The sequence below is a fragment of the Anguilla rostrata genome, chromosome 8 (assembly GCF_018555375.3).
Source record: "Anguilla rostrata isolate EN2019 chromosome 8, ASM1855537v3, whole genome shotgun sequence".
In the NCBI taxonomy this organism is placed as follows: Eukaryota; Metazoa; Chordata; class Actinopteri; order Anguilliformes; family Anguillidae; genus Anguilla; species Anguilla rostrata.
In genome coordinates, this window is record NC_057940.1 from 33,492,002 (window position 1) to 33,509,241 (window position 17,240).

General features: G+C 40.7%; 1 long non-coding RNA gene across 3 annotated transcripts in view; it reads left to right on the forward strand.

Annotated features, from left to right (window-relative positions):
* Positions 1 to 16,942, forward strand: part of LOC135261470 (uncharacterized) — a 52,771-nt gene extending 35,829 nt beyond the window's left edge. For 2 of the 3 annotated variants that reach the window (XR_010331950.1, XR_010331949.1), the window contains one exon: positions 16,803 to 16,942. This is a non-coding gene — a long non-coding RNA (uncharacterized LOC135261470). Of the gene's footprint in view, positions 1 to 12,877; positions 12,984 to 16,802 lie in introns of those variants that run through there. The other variant, XR_010331951.1, reaches the window with a different exon arrangement.
* The last annotated feature ends 298 nt before the right edge of the window (positions 16,943 to 17,240 follow it).

A 17,240-nucleotide genomic window follows, 5' to 3' on the forward strand; every position in this document is an offset into this window, starting at 1 on the left:
AGGCTAATGCATAGAGTTGGAAAATGAACAAAAACGTTCACTTTAGCCTGAGGAAACCTGAAATGAAAAAATGAAAACGGCAGATTTGAAATTCTGGCACGTGGACTGGGTGGCTGTCGGTATTAAATACATCCTGGCAGATGGTAGGCTACTGAAGTGAGTTGTGGATGACCAAGCAGTAGATTGAAAATATAATGATTTCATACTGACAAATTCCTTTGCTTGGGTGGCAGTGTGTCAGAAAATAGTTTCTTTTCCCCTCCCTCGGCTTATTCAGTAAATGAACGTTTCAGCAGGCACCTCTCACACTCTGAGAACCTTCAAGATGGCTTTTGTATCGATTTCTCTAACTACCCAGTTAGATTACGCTGTGCCCTAGTGTGTCATTTTTAGATAGCCTGCCCGGGGCAAGTCATTTGGAGAGAAAAGCGATAATAACTATTTCATTACTTACGCTTTTCTCCTTTCCCACCGGTGGAGACCGAGCGGCGCTCCCTCAGATGCCCGCTCGCGTGCAGGATATTACAGCTCCCGTGATTTAACAGCGCTCCTTATGCTCAGCCGCGGCGCTTTATTTAAGCTCCGACTTTAGAGCGAATGTTAATAAGCTTCATTTCGATCTAAAAATACACTTGGTGTAATCGATTAAATAGCCGTTAACTTGTAAATGTGGCACAATTTTACGGACTTCTCACTGATCATTTTAATGTACTGCACGTGTCTTGACCTGGATGTAGTCTGTATTTCCTGTGATTTGTTTTTTCATCCCTTACGCCCCTGCCATAAATATTTCTCCTTTTTACTGAACAGAATTCCACTGCTCTCATACAGCATGATACATTGACCCTTTAAAAAAAATATATCGTTTAAATTAATCCCTTCTTGGCAAAGTGTTCAGATTCCAAGCCTTGGCTAAGTAGTTTGTAAATACCCTACAATTATATAAGCAAATGAATTACTACCAATGTGTGGGCACACATTTATATAATTACAGGGTTGTGTTAATGGTTTGAAGAAGGTTTCTAGGCAGGGTTAAGGCCATGGTTGTTCGTAGATAATGCACTTGAGACGATTAAGTGTTTCCTGATGGTAGTTTCAAAACCAAGGCTAATTAATTATATTGCTGATATGAAACAGGCCACAGAGTGTACTATACTTATACACAGAACAGATACTGTATACACAACTAGACATCTGCTTGTTTCCAGCCATCCCTATGTCTTTCAATCTGGCACACTTTCACAGTTTATGCCTTGATTTGCAAAGGCAGTTTGCAATTCCACTTCTGCCTGCAGTGATGTCATACACCCCATTGCATACTTCAAAGTTCTTTGAAAAGACTAAACAGTTCTGAATGATGATACGCGTCTACACCGTCGGCTGACACTCGCTGGTGACCTCTTGCCAAATGTTCCTTTTCACAACCCGTTGTCGACGGACAAATGTGCTCCAGGTGGAGGATTTTGGCCCCATCCTGAAACAGCCCTGCTCCATTAAACAAAAGATGCATTAAGTTATGGTCCCGTCAGGAGGAAGAGGTGCTTTTTTTCTGCAGCGCTGTTCTCTGTATTAGACTGTGGAGACAGTTAGGAATGTGGCTAAATGCTAAACGCCGCTAACTAGCCTGCGGAAACTCAAGAGGCCTCAAGTTTGCTCTGACAAATGAGTTTTAATTAATTGAATCATTCAGGACAGACATATTACAACTACTCACACAGTCCTTATGGGTCCTTCAATGTCTGTGTGAGGAGAACTAAAGGAATGCTTTAAAATTGGTAGTACTGATTTTTAAAATAAGTTCATGTTGGTGCCCTTTTATTTTTGTGATTCTGAAAGAATCGATTGTTTGTACTGTATATCACAAGGTTTCCAAAATTTGGTCGACCGGATAATAATGTCCCCACAGAATAAATTCAACATACGGTGTAATACTGTGTTGAGTATCTATGTCCTATGAGTGTTCAGGTTACTGGCTGTAGTATCTTTATCAGACAAGGGCTATTTACCATCTTGGCCCACAGTATTCACCTCCAAATACCCCAATGCATTGGTCAGAAAGGTCCAGTCACAACTCAGCTTGCAGTAGAGCCTTTGAATTCAGGAAATGGCAGTGATTTCACACATATATAATATCACTTTTAATCTTTATGTCAACTTTAGGAATACAGACCTACCCCCATCTGGCTGAAATATATTTTATGCTTATGCTGGGGTAATATGGTGGTACTATTAGGTAGACAGCACCTCTTTTTGAAGCCTGTTCTGCATTCTTATTGCCGTTAGATTGATGGCTAGGACATTTTTCCAGCTTGCATTCAGCACTAAGCACTTTTACTGCCAGTTCAGGTTAGGGGGTGACTGCAGTGGTTAGAGAGGGGAGATGGACAGAGGGGCATGAGGGTGGGTGGTGATGGGATTGAGGGTGGTGTGTGTGTGTGTGTGTGGGGAAGGGGGGGGGGGGGGGTGGTTGTTACAGGCATTGTAAAGCATTGAAAATCTCACCCCAGGGAAACTCTAGCTCTAATTGTAATTATCACCAGATTAGTGAGCTAATGGGGCCCCTTGCTGTTAGAATTCTAATAGACTTTACTGTGGCCATTTTACTGCTACGATGCCCGGGTTGCTGTGGAAATGCTTGATGGGGATCCCTGCTGTCTACAGAGGGGCCTGCCACAAAGACGAGCTGAAAACCGGGGCCGTGCATGCGTCAGCACTGGCACGCACTCTGTTGCGTCACATGGTGACCTGCACCCAATCCAAATGCTTTTACTTCAGCTCTTCTCTGTTTCGCCTCGTGAGATTTCCTAGAGAAGGAGTAGACATGTTTTTCACAATACTAAGAATGTATAGAGCAAGATCATATAATAAAGACAATGGCGCACAATTCAATATGGCAAAGATAATAATTGAATCGGTTACAATATGAGATAAAATATAAGAACCCAAATTTGTTTGTCTGAGAGTACTGTGCACACAGTTAGTCCTGTTGAATTGGACCCTGTTTAGACTAGAACCATGCAGGTACATTCATTTATATCACAGGCTTCTATTGTAGAGAACTGCATTAGTGTGCCAGTCTTGTTTAAAGGATTTCTAACAGGCATCTTTATTTAAGTATAAGAAGAAATCTTGTGCATTTTAATGACCCTTACAAACAATGGTGTTGGAAGCTGGCTTCAAAGACCTGAAAAGGCCCATTCTTTGAATGTTTTGATAGCAAAGTTTAAGCTTGAAGGGGAAATTTCAAGAGACCAGTGCAGCCTGCCTAGCAACCTGTTGTTCCCAACTGCTTCTTGTTCCACAACCCCCTCTGACCCAGACTTTCCCCTTTGTAATTGATAGGGTTAATATAAACCTTTAATGGCTGTGTGACCCTCCCCCCCCCCCTCCCCCCACCCCCCACCCCCACCGTGGCACTGAGCTTTTGTAGGGTCCGACCCATTCACTGCATGCTATCCACAGATATACCATTGACAGCTGCTTTAGGTTAGCTCAGAAAGGCCCATTAAGAATCTGTAAACTGTCCGTCCACACAACGGCCATTCAGATTCTGGAACACGCTGTTTGTAGCACAATTGAAACTTCTGATTAAAAGCCAATTTATAGGCGACATATCCTGTGTAAAAAAAAAAAAAAAAGAGCTGTACTATTCTTGTAAAACAAAGTGTAGTTATAATTTTAGTAAAATAGTTGATTGAGCCTATTCAGAGGCAGACAAAAGAGTGGGGGCTACCTGCAGTTTATGCAGAATGTCAGTAAGCTTCTCACCACAGTCCTCAGCAGGGGGATTATGGGAAATGGCACGGCAAACCCCTCATTTCAACTGTTAGTGTTCCAGAAGATTCTGGGAGTGGATGTATTTCTTTACTGAGCAACTATAGAACCCTTTGGCTTGTGGAAAAATAAGATTCCATCATAAAAGCCTCTGTGTGGTTTTGGAATGCAGTAATCTTCAAAGTGATAGTCTTAGTCATGTGCTTTTAAAAAAAATAAAAATTAAAACAAATTTCATAGAATTCAATAGATACTTCTTTCCTCCAAGCTGGAAATAAAATAATAATTTCAAATAAATAAATAAATAAATATTAGCCTTCAACAAAATGATCAGACCAGTCCGTGTATGTATTTTTAAAAACCTGCCAAACATCTGATTTTGGAAAGTCCCATAGCACTTTTCATACGAGCCTTTGGGTAACGGATACAAAATTAAGATTTCTCTTTCCTGAAAGGCCCGAATGACGTGAAGAAAACGCGGCCATCTTTGTTCAGATCTACTGAGCGCAAACACTCGCTCCTCGTAAGGGTCTCCTGATAGCTAACGTGAGACGCGGAGACCCCCCCCCCCCCCGCACGTCTCTCGCTGCGGCCTTCGGGGTGAGACGAGGCGGGGTTTTCCGGAGTTACGGGGGGCGCGAGGTGCAATTCCCGTCTCCCTCTCTGTCCCGGGGTAAGGAGGAAATGAAACGATCTCGGTCAGAGATGGCGAGGAGAAAGGGAGAGGGGGGCAGCCTTTCTGCTTGGCTTGCTTCCTGAGGGCACCTACTGGACCGTGCAGGGCCCAGGAGTGGCCGAGAGGAGAGAGGGCGTGGCCTACGACAATGGGCCGGCGTCGCTCTTCAGTGCTCTGTCTGGCCGGCGCAGTGGGCCGTCAGGAAACCGGCAGGTCAGTCATGCTTGTCTCCAGCGGCGCTGACTTCCACCCGGTCTGATTGGGTCTGTCTGCTAGTGTGCCTTTAGCGCCAGTGATGTGCCTCCTGCTTCAGAACCTCATTCATTGACAAAATGAAGTGCACTCATTCCCTTAACATGGCTTCAGCTCGTGGAAACCAACACATGTGCTACATGAAACATTCAGAGACTACATAATGGAATTGATCAGTAGTATGTGTTGCATAAATGGAGTATTCCTGACAAAATGGTGGGATACCAGGTGACAAATTATGAAGAAGGTACATTAAATGCCATGTTTGTATTTTTATGTGGATCTGTTCCTCATCTTTGCAATTGAATTACACTGTAGGTCGCTCTTGAAAGTATTCTGTAAAATGAAGTGGAGCTAATGTGTATTAACTCAGAGTGAGGATCCATATTGCATCCATATATGTAAATATGAGGGCACAACAATGTCAGTGCAGCAATTTATACAGTAAAATCATCTCAACAGTGTTGATCCAAACTGAATAATCAAAGCCACTACACTGTACTCTGTAACAGTTGATTTAACACTGAACATTTTACATAGGGAAGAAGAGGAACTGAAGCCAAATTTGCTATACAGCACACTGATGATCTTTGTTAGTTTCAGTACCAATGCTGCACTGTTTATCTGGAAACCAATAAGGCTTACAGTTTGAGGCCATGAAGACAATGTGACTCAATGAATTACAGTTACGTAGTTTCAAATATATTATGTCAAAGAATAAAAACATGCCTATTGATTCCAGGCTTTACCATAAATAAATAAGTAAATAAATAAATAACAGTTAAATAATAGAATGTCATCATTAGGTATAATTATGCGTGAGGCATAGCTCTGTGACTTGGGGGCAGGTGTGGGTGGCGCTGATGAGCATGTAAGCAGTTTAATGCAGTCTTTAAGCCATTCGCTGCTGATTTAAGCACAGAAGGACAATAAATAACCCTGTGACATCAAGGAAATCAATTAGCTCCAGATAGCTGTGGGAGAGAGCGCTGGTGTGATATGTTAGCGCAGCGCTCTCATGAACAATAGGAAGCTGTAGGTAGGTCTTTCAGTTCTCTCCGTGAAGGCAGTCCCGTTTTCCTTTTTATTTGTTTCCACTGCATACTGTGTCCCCCCCCCCCCGAACTCCCCCCCACCACCAACAACCCAACGCATGAAAAGACGTCATCCTAAACCTGTCAAAGTGTGTAGGAGCTGAAGACCGGGCGTTTCTACAGGAACCGCCCCCTGACTGTGCCCACTGAGGGGTCACATACGGACTCTTAGCACCAGCCGTGCACCAAACAGAACGAAAAACAAAACAAACTATCAAAAATATATATACAGTACATTAAATATGATATAAATGTGTGTTATATAAAGTAGTGACTAATGCACTCTTTACGTCATCCCCCTTTCTGTGCAGTCCCATGTTATTCTTGCATGTGCTGGGGATTCAAGCACACAAAAACATAAAAAGCGATGCTTAGACCAGAATGCAAATGCAAGAAATGTGGGGCCCTGCTTAAGAGAAATATTCAACCGGAAAGCATGGCATATAACAAAATCCTGATGTCTTATGATGCGTCAATTAAGCATTTGATCCTTTGATTGTCTCAATATAATTGCACGATCCTTATAGCATGTCTTTAGAGCCGTGTGTGATTTTGCTTCATTTTTATTATCGAGTCGATCAATTAAAATGCTAAATCTCCTAATCTTTGAATCTCTTCAGTGTTTATCTCTCTGTTCACACACGGTGAAAATTCAGTAGTGGCTTTTAACACCTTTCAACACCCTAATTATGTGTAAGAACCAACACCTATTATTTGAACTGATTATTTTAATTCAACCAAAACATTTCTCTTGTATGAATCCTTACACTGTTACACAATATAGATGTGGAACCAATCCAGATGTGACACTGACAATGTTAAACTGGCGTTTCTGCTGAAAATGTTCCCAGTCTAATACATTATTTCACCCTCTACATTGTGGTTTTGAATGCTCGCACAAGAACAGACACTTTAACCCCGGCAGTAACTTAGTAGATTATTGATCACTTTATTTTAATGGCTATTTGTGTGGATGCGCCCGTATGTTACGACTCATTCTCTCATTTGTATTGTGTTTGATCATGGGAGAGTAAGTACGGCCCTGACCCTTCTGAGGATGGGAAGAGTCGTGCGGGGGAACGTGAGGGGACGCGCTTGATAGATGCTTTCAGCGATGGCCGCCCCCCTCCAGAGAGCAGAGGTGCTGATCCGCAAATTGAGGCCATTCTCTGCGGCCGTTCCAAATGAAGCCGTGAGAAGACCGCTGCACAAAGGGGGGAGGGGGGGAGGGAGCGAGAGAGAGAGGGGAAGAGAGAGAGAGAGAGAGAGAGAGATGGGAGAGAGAGAGAGAGAGATGGGAGAGAGATGAGAGAGAGTGAGAGAGAGAGAGAGATGAGAGGGAGCGCAAGTGAGAGAGAGAGAGAGAGAGAGATGGGAGAGAGGGAGAGAGCAAGTGAGAGAGAGATTGAGAAAGAGAGGGAGAGAGATGAGAGAGAGCGAGAGAGAGAGAGAGAGATGAGAGGGAGCGCAAGTGAGAGAGGGAGAGACAGAGAGCAAGTGAGAGAGGGGGGGAGAGAGCGAGTGAGAGAGAGGAGAGAGAGATATGGGGGGAGAGAGAGGGATGGGGCAGAGAGAGAGATAGTGCTGCTGCGGTGAATGCTTAATTAAGACGGATGAGTCTGTCGTCTGATGATAAATAGTGGGACGTTTGTTGCAGGAGGTAATAAATAACTGCACATGCTAACTTTCGATCCACCGCACCGAAATGGAACCTTTCAGTGTAAGAAAACTATCTTGCAGAAAATTGGGGCACATTCATCAAATGGAGAGGCCCACCCACCCATCCACAGAACAGCTCAGGATCATAAACACACCTCGAAGAGTTGAGTAGTTGTGCAGCAACTAGTATAAGCCCAGCCTTTGTAAATAACAAAAAGTAAACATAGTGTTCAATTAAAATAATTAAAGAATGTCATTTACATCATGCAGTGTCCTGAGTTTTATCTAAGCACAATTAAATATATTGCAACTATCAAACCCCCATTGCCAATTGTACAGGTATTGTTTCAACTGTGGAGTAGTGGACGTTCCTAGAGGACTGTAGGTGATCCCTGTAGGTTCCAGTAGTAAGTGTATAGTAAACACATATTAAATTGTATCTCTGGATATGGATTGCAGTTTCTAGGACAAAGATGCACAAGTACTTATTCAGGTATTCAAACCTATGACCACGTTTCACTGTACAGCGCTCTAACGGATGGAGTACAGGCCATTTCCCCCCTCGGTTTCCTTATATTTCCTACAAAACTGTATACCTGAAAAAAAAATATGGAAACAACAAAGCAGCACAGCCCAGACGTCCGTTTCCACCATCAAAGGAAGCAGCGCCTCTTAATAGTGTCAATAGAGTGAGAAGACTGCCGTAAGACAATGAAAGTGGGGAGAATAGAGAGCATCCTCGCCGTGTTGACTTCTTCCCCAATTACGCTTTCATACGATCTACATTCAGTTCCCCACTGGGCCGGGGAGTCGCTGTCCTAATTGGCGAGCGTCTGACAAAGAGAGGCGAAGCTCAGAGGCCGGTGTCAAAAGGGCAAGGCGGCCACAATGACATCACAGAGGCGCCCTTTGGCCTGGGCACCATTTTTTTAACCTTTATTGTGGCGGGCCGGGTTCCACCACTTTCCGAGCCCATTGTTTGCGTCCCCATTATTTTAGCAGTGCTCCCCGCTAACGCGGAGAGGACGCTGACAATGACGGAGGAGGCGGGGGAAAAAAGCGCAAAAAATGAGAACGGTAATTATTAATTCTGGCTGTGGTGCATCAAGCTGAGCCGAAGGAGTAGGCCTTTTATTCGGCTGACAAATGTCCGGCGGTGTTTAGCTCCCCTAATCGATGGCCTACCATTGTTTGCCCGTGGCCTAAAGAACAATAAAAGAGGTCTCTATGCCAGCGGCAGCACACAATGAAATTATGTCTCTCGTGTTGAAGCTAATACTTAGCCATGTTAGGCGCTGTAGCATGTGCTTAGCATTGTCCACTCTGTCCCCGTTCGTGAACTTCAGTGTAATTGTATTTTTATGGCCCTCGTGACTGGGTCCCGGCCCCTGCCTTAGTGGATGTTTGTATGCACAGACAGATGCAGAGCAAAACATTCAAGTGTTTAAAGTAGCAATGCCTTACAGGGTGCCTGTGAATATTAATTGCCCACCTGAGATCAACACGCAGAATTAAAAATAGTGTGCTTTCACAGTGATTCTATCATTGAGATTAAATTGTCGGAAGCCTCTTATTTTCAGTATTTAAGGACAGGATGGAGCTGCATGAAGCGAGTAGAATTGATCAGATTTCATTACGGCGTTTCACCTCAAATTACATATTTATTATTAAAAAGCCATTTTACTTTTTGTCTGTGGATAAACACGGAACAGAGGGCGACTGAGGTGAGGCATTCGCAGACCTTGGGGGGGAATGCCGTGGAACGCTGGAGACCTAATGCTCCCCTCACGAGGTTCATCAAATATCATTGCCTCATCCTCGTGCTCAAGTGGGCCATTTCGCAGGTCAGAAGCAGTAAAGTCCATGTCTGACCACATTTAATGAGTCTGATGCATAATGCAAAACATTTAGAAATTCATAACACAATTGGATTTTTTTTAGCTCTTTTCTATGGCACTTTGACCACAGAAGTAGAAGGAAATAAAAAGCTGAGGCTACAAAAAAGTGGGGGAGGTAGGGGATGAGTGGGTTTATGGAATGGGCATGTCTAACTGATTGATTCCATATACCTGGGAGAATGTTACTGCCATGTTGATCAGTTCAACCATTGTCTTCTCCATTTATTTGTGTTCTATAGTCTATTGGGCAGACACTGTTAGTGAACACTGCTGTTACTCTATCTGAACCTTCTGACTTTCACTACGTGGAACATCACCCATTGGTAAACACCAGTGTATGTGGGGGGCAGTGGAGTTAATTTTCTTGAGGTAGCAGCCTTGCTTCCTATCAACAACCAACAATACCGTATGAAGTGCAGCATACCATGAATTATGAGAGGGCGTACTGTACCCTCTCAAGGGGTCCGGGAGAGCTTTATATTTACTTTACACTTAATGGGCGACATATAGCATGATGTGGTTGAATTGAAGTTGGTATTTGAAATGCCTTTCCTGTCGTATTGTGGGACCTATCTGTGAACAGTAATAACAATACATCAATGCTTTACTCCAAAGAGTAATTACAATTATCATGTTAAGTGCAGTGTAGCAGTACAATTCTGTTCTAGATGAATTGTTCCATCTCAAGCTTTGGCCAACAGAAAATTATAATTTCAATTGTTCATGTCTAAAATATGTCAATTCATTCATGTGCGAATTGTGATTAAAAATGCTATTTAAAATTTACAAGAGGTTCAGCACTGCAAAATAAAAAAATAAAAAAAACACAATTTAGCTAGCTCTAAATTGTCATTTTTTCTACTTTCCTTTTTGCTTAAAGTGATAGCGCACCTCCAATTTTCAGTTAAGGCAGTTTAAATGTGAAATCTTGAATGGGACTTTAAAGGCACCTTCTCTGGATAACATTTTGGCATACTTCAGGAAATTAGTTCATTTAAATGGTTCAATTATTGAAATCAATTAATTATGTTAATGAGTCAGAATGACTTAAATATTATTTTTAATCACTGAGCATTTAGGCCAGGGCATTTATGATATGAATTGCAAACAACAACATTAAAGAATATCTATTTTCTCGAAAGTCCCATTGTTTAAATCCTTTTGGGTAAAATATAGCCTTGCTTTAGAAAGTTTAGCTTTTGCCATTTTTACCAAGTTAACATTAGCAAGTTTGCTGACTGCACCTGCTGTCTCTGACTTAGTTGACAGAGTGAGTGTACTGTTAATGAAGATGACACCAAAACGAAGCACTGAAGCACTGCATTGTGATTTGGTCCTGCAGGTACCGGGTGTATGGGAACTGGTGCCATAATGCTTCCGGGTTTCAGTACCCAACCCTATTCATGACTCAGACAGCTACATGACTGAACTGTAGGCCCTGAAACCTGGAGCTGTTTCAGGCTTTGCCCAGCCGGGGGCTTGTTCTGCAGGGCTGCCGTTGGACTACGGGAGTCCTGCCGCAACAACTTTACACAGCGATCGGAATGTTCAAATACACAGGAAATGCAAACGATGGTCAATCTGACCATCCATGGCCATTTAAGTACGTAAATGTTTATAACTTTATTTCCTTATGCAATATTGATGTTAAAATTATATTTGAATGTTTGGTACATATGTTATGGGAAAGTCAAGAAGGGGGAGACGTATGGATTTCACCATGGCAGATTTATTGATTTTTTTTGTTCTTATAATGATAATGGTCAAATTGACATTCTTTTCAGATGGTAAAATGAAAAGAAAAAAAAACAGGCCCAAGTTACATTCAATAATTTAGGAAACATCGGGTTGTGTTTGGAATAAAGCTTGTTTAATTTGTGTGAGCTAAGATAGCCAATATTGTTTGGCTTATAGACAATACTTTGGATGCGTGAGTGACTTGGCATTTTTGTACCGTCAAAATGTTTTTTTTAGATAAATCTATGCATTACCAATAGACTGTACCAATTTGAAACACCAACATAATATGACATAACAAAAAGTGACTCCAGTCATTCTGAAAAATATATATAATTAAATTATTGTGAGATGTGTTTGAAATGAATATACAGTAAGATCAACAATTACAATTTTGGTGTCCCCCCCTCTTTTTATGCAAAATAACTAGATATGTCTGAATCAGAATAATAAATCCAATTCACTTCTTATCACACAAGAAGGACTGCTCACTTTAATTATTTCTGGGACATCCCCGGTGTTTCCCATGCAAAGTGAACTGGATATTACATTTGTGTAAAACTCAATCAGGCAAAATAAGACTCAATAAAAAGATAAACTGCTCTTATCATTGGATCAAAGTGAATCTTAATCGACATTTTCATTTTGCGCCGGCAGATTATGTTACTCAGGCTGGGGGCTCTTCTTACGTGCAATAAAGCATTTACATTCTAATGATTTTATTAAAACTCGCACAGGCTGACAGCTGCTGTCGGACCCCGCCCCCCTCACAAATCGCCTGGAAAAAAAATTGTATTAGATAGCGGTTCATTCTGCTGTTATCAAGCCGGGCCAGTGGTTAGCCTGGGCCTACCCCACTGAGATATCTTCCGCCAGGAGAGTCTGTATTAATCATCTCTCTCTCTCTACTGTTATGCTTATAGAGCATGCATAAGTGCTTGGGATAGCCCTGGAGTGAGGCTGACAATGAAAATATAAAGTATCTTTCTTGTATTCTTTGCAAGCCCATCTACTTTTTTCTCCCTTCTTTATTTGGTGCAGACAATCCTCTTATTCATTGGCATATTATCTGTGAACGAAGTACACCGATGTGTAGAGACCTTTGCAGATAGTTTCTTTTCAATGACAAAAAATTGGGTGATGACTGCGGTAGAGATGGGGAGAAACTGCAGCTGGGGTCAGCATCGCCACCTGAATGGGTGATGTTGTTTGCACAGTGATCAGATATACAAACATGGAGGCCAAGGATGGAGAAACCTACTTTACACTGGAGCGGCCAGCGATCCTGTCTCTGAAATACTGCCAGAGCAGACGACCAGCCCAGCTTCAAAAATAAGCAATGATTGGTTGTGTGGGAGCTGATCTCTGATAATTATCATTCCATCGCTACTGTAATGCATTGCTGTGTTAAAGATGTATGTAGTTGTTAGTCAAAAGATATTTCATTTTATACGGTTTCGCAAAGGAGATGCAAAAAATGGACACTTCCATCCCTTTACTGTGTTCAAATATTACCTAGTGTATGGTTACCATATTAGTGTGCATTACCAAAAAAAAAAAAACAGAACAAATATGACTGAAATCCCAAATACCTGTCAACACTGAGTTTAAAATAGCTTCATGTGATCACTGTGGTTCAGGCTATTTTGTCCACCCCCTTTCTTTTAAATCTTTCTCTGTTGATTCACATCATCACTCAGGAGGGGCTTACACAAGAAGCTACACAATCTAGTAGACAATTTCTGCTTGAAAGAAGTACTTAAAATGCAATTTCCTCTAATCTCTAGGCTGGTATCACAAGCCTCAGTAGGTGGGAAATAAGTGTAAGAAGTTCCTCCAACATGAAGAAATCACGTGACCCAAGAAATGTGCTGAAATAAATAAGATTTCCATCTATTGGTAGCTTGGATTGATGGTTTAATTATCTGGTCAGATTTGGACATTAATGGGGGATTATTGCTTTTGTTTTCAGGTACAGCATTTGCTGTTAAAAAATGACGTCTGTCCTCAAACATGCCGCACAGCGTCATTGACATGTACCCATAACAAAATTCCTAGAGTACAGTAGGAATAGTATGTACTCCGTTAGACGTTAGAGTTAAAAGTTTATTTGACACTGAAAATCTTATTTTGCTCTGAGGAAATAAAATAAATGATCCTGTATCTTACTGTATGATATATTATATGATGGTTGGTTGATCTATGAGGTTTGGACATGTTAAATTCTGTTAAAAAAACGAACAAAAAACATGCAGTACTACAATTTTCTAAAAATGCCTCCCAAGTCAGAGGGCAGAAAAAAGCAGTTGCATCTGCCAGAAACTTTAGACTCCTATACATCTGGCTAATTTGATTATTGAGTATTTTGATCCTTGTTCTGTGTAACATGTTTATTGCCAATTAAATGTGACAACATTAGTATAGTATTACAAGTGTGTTATAAGCTATTTGAGCAACTAAGATTTTTTATTGCCATTTTATGCTATTAATTATCACATCCTCACTTCACTTCACTTGCAGGTAGACCATTTATCATGTAAGGTAAACACTTTAAATCATTGTATTTACCCTACCAAACAGTGAACTGATTATTTGCTAATACAAAGCAGATGATTGCAGCAATGAAAAATTGTCTTTGGGTATGTACTTTTTGTTGTGACAAACTGATATAAACTACTGACACAAACAAATTCATCTTTGTATTTCATTCCTGACAGACTGAAAAGATAAAGGCAGCAAGTGTAGCTACTAAGTCAAATTGACATGTTTAATAATTTGTTTTCTTTTTTTAAAATCTTTTTTTGTTTTCTCTCCATCTTTAAAAAGTGGTTTTCATGATTATGAAAACCTATGATATGCATTCGTATCCCAGTCACAAATTAATTTTTCTTTTACTTATTATCATGTGTAGATATCGAGTCCATCACATGCTGCATGCCTGAATCCAACCTGACACAATGGTGATATTGGTGATATAATGGTGATGGCTGGTAATATAATGCTATCATATGCCATCTTAGTTTGTGTGCCAAAGGCATTTCATTGGAGCATATTACAGTGTTTTTTTTTCACCTAGCAAGACAATGCATGCTTGTCTCAATTTCCTACCTTTGGTGCCTCAGAGATATGAAAGTAAATAGAATCATTCATTTCAAAGATGCAAAAATATAGTTATCAGCTTTTCATCAAATACTCTAGGCTACGGAATAAATGTAAATGTGATGGCAAAGAAAACCATAATATGGTGCTAAAACAATAAAAACTTTTAGTAATAAAAGTAAATAATACAAGTATGTCATTATTTTTATGTAATTATTTTCCTTATGAGTATGGAATTGCGTACCATATCAACGGCTAAACCATAAACTGGTCTTTTAAAGGTCTTTTACTAGCAGTGAGCACATTGGTGGAGAGCCTGCTCACAGTGCTGTCTGTACTGTTCAATAAAGTTTGTTCAATAAAATTGGCCTTTGTTTCCTTAAATGAAACTTCTAGTTACTGTATTAGTCGGTCCCATTACATGATGGGGCTTCATGCAAACAGGGCCTCCGATGTAGTTTCATGATGAGGAGTCCATAAGCTGCATACATTCACAGTGCCCCCAATGTCAATCTAGAAGCACAGTTTAATTTCTGTGCTACGTACCTGGCCTGAGTTCTCATGTCAATTCACAGCTAACTGAATAGCATGCCTGTTCTGTTGAATAGCTCCACTCATCCCCATTGAAACACACTGGCCATTTCTCTCAGCGGTATCCAGCATCCGCTCACCTAATAAATACACCCAGTCCATCTTCTGCTAAATATCCCCCAACCCCCATCAATCTTACTGAGTCTCTAGACACACAGTCGTCCCCCCACAACCCCCTCCAAAATGATTTTATGTGGTGCTTTGCATCTCCATGGCCGTATAATCAACTCCTGCTCCGCTCCGATTGCACCCACTACAAACCCCATACAAAAGATTCTGATCTAGCCATGTCATCTCCATTTTTCATGCTGGGTGTTCCTAGGAGCGCCTTGTAGCTGCCCCAGCCAGCGGGTGTGTGATAAGATATGGGAGGGTTTAGCCAGGGGAGGGATTATAATATTATGGGACTCTAACAGTGGGCCTAAATGAGGATGCAAAGGAGGATCATCACGGTCCAGTTTGCATCACTGTCCTTCTGTTCCTAGGCATCTTCAACATCCTGCATGTATTTTACTGTACAGGTTAGCTTTAACAGATCTTCACAAAATGAAATAAAATGATCGATAGTTGAAGACACTCTCCGTAAGATTCCTTATGCAACTCTGTACTTCTTATTCTACAAATATGGAAAATCATTCGCATAAGGTTTTGGAAAGAGCTTGGTATCTGTGTGAAGGTGAAGTTTTATCCTTTCATTTTAAAAGGAAAATGCATTCAGTTGAGAACAGGTTTCACATTTACAGACTGAACCAGTTGTATGAGGTCACTTGATTCATTGGGTTTCAGGTTAGAGTAGCAGCAAAATACCCTATAGAGCTGATTCACAGGTATCTGGGGGGTTGTCTGTGTTTGAAAAGCAGCGGCACACTACAGCACCGTTTAGTGGCCTTGCCTGATGATGGCAGATCACCATCAAAAACGATGTCCACTGACTCAGTGCTCAGTATTATCGAGACAGCAGGACAGAGTGTCATGTCTAGGAGGTGTACTTGTATATCACAGTGCCTGACTTCATTGACCTGGGCTGATTAAAGAAGAATGCATGTATTCATAGACAGTGCGCTAAAAGTAAAGGGAAAGTTGTGGAACTACAGGTGTAAACACATTGCACTGACACATGTGGACACACAAATGTGTTTATATAGCTCTTAGTTAATGTGCTGCAGCTTACCTGAGATCTAACTTCAGTACAGTACTTTTCTAAAAACGAGTTTCACAGTTATATTGTTTCTTTCTATATAGCTTGTTTCACTTGTTTCTTCTTCTGACAACTGTGATGCAGTACTCATTTGTGATTAAAAAAATAGGAAAACCAGGTATGCTTGGAAATATCCTGCTTTAAAGCGTATCCTTATCTCACTGGCTTTCAGTGTTCCGTTCCTAGCCCCTGTATTCATTTTCAATGTATTTTATCTGTGATATCACTCCATATACACCAGTATTTAGGTCAGGGATGTAAAAGATGAAAAAAAACCTCATTATATAATATTTTACTAACAGTTATATTTATATTGCAGTTGCAATATTGCAATGTGCCTTTGACATTTGTTTCATCATGCAGCTATGAATAAATTCATATGTAAAGCACTTGGATTTATTAGAAGTGTCAGTCAGTGTTGATATGATTGTTAAATGAGTTCACTTGCTGTTGGACATATGCATTCCTCCCATGCTTTTATCCCACGATCGGTCTCTTATTCCAAACCCCATAAAAACACCAACTACTGCTGTCAGATGTACTGAGATGTCTTTTGTCCGTTTATCTTACAGCATGTTCAGTCCATTACTTACTGAACGGCATGTTTTGTGCGTCCATTTTGTCCATTCATAGATTATAATGAAACTAAGAATTAACAGTAGAAAGAAGCGTTATGTTGCAAAGTTACTGGTACATGTATTATACTGATGCATTGCTGAATTTGTGTTGCCAAAAAGACTAAAAAAAGGCATGCTTTCAAATCTTTCAAATTCTCTTACTCTGTTACACTGATTTTTTTTTTCATTTTTTTCTTCCCTCTGCAGAACTCACCAGTCATGGCCTGTACTGTATAAACCCATTGCTTTACCACAGCGTAGTTCACAGCCATAAGGTGTGAACTCAGACATCCCATATATAAATAAATATTTACAGCCATCAAAATAAATGTAAAATGTAAAAAAAAGCTTAAAGTTTGTTTATATTTAAACATAGCCATTGCCTTACAATGGATTTAGTGCAAGGGTTTTGGATTCAAAATGGATCTTATAAATAATTATCTTTATAATTCCAGAATCATTTTGTTTTCGGGGAATGCAATGTACTTATTAAACTTAATTTGCTTTATTTACTAGCATACATAAATACTCTGTCCTCTATCTATAAATCCTCCATCTCCCCCAGCCTGCGCTACTGATTGTAGCAGTGAAGCTTCATACAGGTGCAATGAGCTCTATATATTATGAGCAATGAGTTCTATGTGT